The following is a 3,201-nucleotide window of genomic DNA, read 5'->3' as shown; positions in this document are numbered from 1 at the left end:
ATGCCCGCATCGAGAGAATCAGACGGTTAAAAAACGAGCGCATCTGACGGCTAGGTGCGGACCGGCCGAAAGTTTGGGCCGGTCCGCCGGCGCCTCATTCCTCATTGATTCCCTCTCCCTCCCACTCTCTCTGTACGTAGTGCATGCCGTACTGTACGAGTACGTACCCAATTGCTCTTAACTTAATCCGCTGGCTGTGGACCTGTGCTGCATGCGTACATGGCAACGATATGCCCCGTCCGCCCGTGAAGCCACAAGGAGGCCAAACGGGCTCCATCTGCATGCATGCTGCTGCTGAAAGTGGTACCATACCATGCATATTATCCACAGATAAATACATACACATTACCCATAGAAATGGGCGTCACCAACCCGACCCATAAATTTCCTTCAGTATCCGTCCATAGATAAGGATGCGGGAGACCATCATCAAACCGTAGCCGCATACATTTTAACAACAGTTCCAACCAACCAGACGAAATTCATTCAAACACGGCTGGATTTCATATAAACATGCCGGATTTCATACAAACATGATGGATTTAATTACATTACATCAACTAAACAGTGCTAGTCTGTTTCTGGATGTATAGTTAATACCTTATCTAAATGGTCGCCGGCGCCCGTTCCCCGTGTCCAACCATGAGCCCCGAGAACTAAAGCTTCGCCTTCTCCAGTTCCGCCTCGCGCTCTCCAGCTCCGCCTCTGGAGCCCAGTGAACTAAAGTTGTCCGCCTCCACGTCGCCGCCAAGCGACTAACAGGCCCGACGATGTTGAGCCCATCAAGCTTGGCTTCAACGGAAGGGGAGGAGCGGCGGCCTTTCTGGGACACAAGCATCAGCGACCTACCATGCACTAATCTTCCTCGCTGTCGGCGGTGCACGCAGACGTGCCGACTTCATGGTCGTGGCAGCGGGGCACGGCCTTAGCGATGTCCTCCTCATCATGGGTCTTTCTGAACATTGCCTCGTCGCACTCCTTGTACGCGGCCGTCACCTTCGCCACCCGTTGGCGATGTTGAGTATAAGGATTATTAGGAAGTATAGGATAGATTAGGATTTGGTCCTTCCTTGTCTTGTACTTCAAGTTGATCTTTGTATTCCTATATATATGCCCACGAGGCTCAAGCAATACAACGAACTATTTCACCAAATTCCTCTCTCCCTTCTAACATGGTATCTATCGCAAGTCGATCCTAAACTCTAGTCGCCGCCGCTTCCGCACCCGCGCGCCGCCCCCGGGGCCGAGTGCATCGTCGCCCAGGCCAGCAGAGCGACAGTAACCTGATCCTTGCAATTAAGGAAACGGACAACGAGATGGATAACTGTAGGGTACACGTAACATGCAGCAGCGTGACGGATCAACTGGCTTGAAGAAACATGCGTATTCTGCTTGCATTGCATGAAGATACCACGTTCAACATGCGTGCATGTCTTGAAGAAACATGCAGCCACGAGAGCCTGCCGAAACATGTCTTGAAGAAAGCACGCATCTTTATATTCATCTACAGAAACCAGCGTACGTGCGTACACCTGAATGAACATGCCACGGTCGGCCGATGGACTACTCGAAAGAACAAAACCAGCCTCCACAAAATCATATGTAGTACTCCCTCCGTCTCATAATATAAAAATATTTTTGACACTACATTAATATAAAAAACGTTCTTATATTATGGGAAGGAGGGAGTAGAATATAGATGCCTGTCAGGCTCGCTACTCGCTAGCTACGAAATGACTGTGTGCATCTGTCGGTGCGCATGTCGAAGGTGTTCCCTTCTGTTCAGAAAGGAAGAACAAAAAATGCTACTTCCTCCGTTTACTATTATAAGATTCCTTTTAACAATTACAAAGATGACAAATGAACAAACTACAAATATCACCGAAGCATTTTGATTGAACAAATAGCGCCGTGATGCTGGCTAAGCGATTCAATCTCCGTGTCACATGGAATGGTTCACTGGAGCGGTGTAGCTAATCTACAGGTGTCACTCATGATCTTGGTCCGATCTTTTCGTGCAATAATAATACTAGCAAAGATATCATTCCTTTATTCAGAAAAAAGCCAATAGCAATGCGACATGTTGCATGCATGATTGCACCTCGCATGTGATTGGTTGGAGGGATGATGGATATATATGGACAAATGGGGCACATGCCACATGATGATGGGGATGTGCAGGAGATGCGATCGCGATATGTGGCCCCCGCCGTCGAAAAAGAAGTTTAGCTAATTATTTATCATGTACTCTCTTTTTTCCCTTTCCTGAGAAAGAGCTGGATGTTGTGTTTTGAAATGGATTCGCCTCCAACTCCACCTCCACCTTCATCACCAAAGCACCGCAAAACAGGAGCCTAATAGCATCTACAATCGGCTTCTCAAAACCACCGGACAGATTGTCTGGTCACCAAAACATGATCTAATCGGGCTTTCCAAACTGATTGACCGGCACCGCTCAAAACTAGCCCAAATCTGATGCGGGTTTGGGGAGGCCTAGGCGTGCCTGGTGTTGGGGAACGTAGTAATTTTAAAAAAATTCCTACGCACACGCAAGATCATGGTGATGCATAGCAACGAGAGGGGAGAGTGTTGTCCACGTACCCTCGTAGACCGAAAGCGAAAGCGTTATATCAACGCGGTTGATGTAGTCGTACGTCTTCACGATCCGACCGATCCAAGTACCTAAACTACGGCACCTCCGAGTTCTTAGCACACGTTCAGCTCGATGACGATCCCCGGACTCCGATCCAGCAAAGTGTCGGGGAAGACTTCTGTCGGCATGACGGCGTGGTGACGATCTTGATGTTCTACCGTCGCAGGGCTTCGCCTAAGCACCGCTACAATATTATCGAGGAGTATGGTGGAGGGGGGCACCGCACACGGCTAGGAGAACGATCACGAAGATCAACTTGTGTGTCTAGAGGTGCCCCCTGCCCCCGTATATAAAGGAGCAAGGGGGAGGGGCGGCCGGCCAGGAGTGGCGCGCCAGGGAGGAGTCCTACTCCTACCGGGAGTAGGACTCCCTCCTTTTCCTTGTCCAAGTAGGAGAGGGGGAAGGAAGGGAGAGAGGAAAGGAAGGAAAGGGGGGCGCCGCCCCCCCCCCCTCCTTGTCCAATTCGGACTAGGGGGGAGGGGGCGCGCGGCCTGCCCTGGCCGCCCCTCCTCTTCTCCACTTTAGGCCCATAAGGCCCATTAACCCCA

Source organism: Triticum urartu, chromosome 3 (genome assembly GCF_003073215.2).
Source record: "Triticum urartu cultivar G1812 chromosome 3, Tu2.1, whole genome shotgun sequence".
Taxonomy (NCBI): Eukaryota; Viridiplantae; Streptophyta; class Magnoliopsida; order Poales; family Poaceae; genus Triticum; species Triticum urartu.
The sequence above is the reverse complement of the archived record's forward strand: the minus strand, read 5'-3'. Positions refer to the sequence as shown.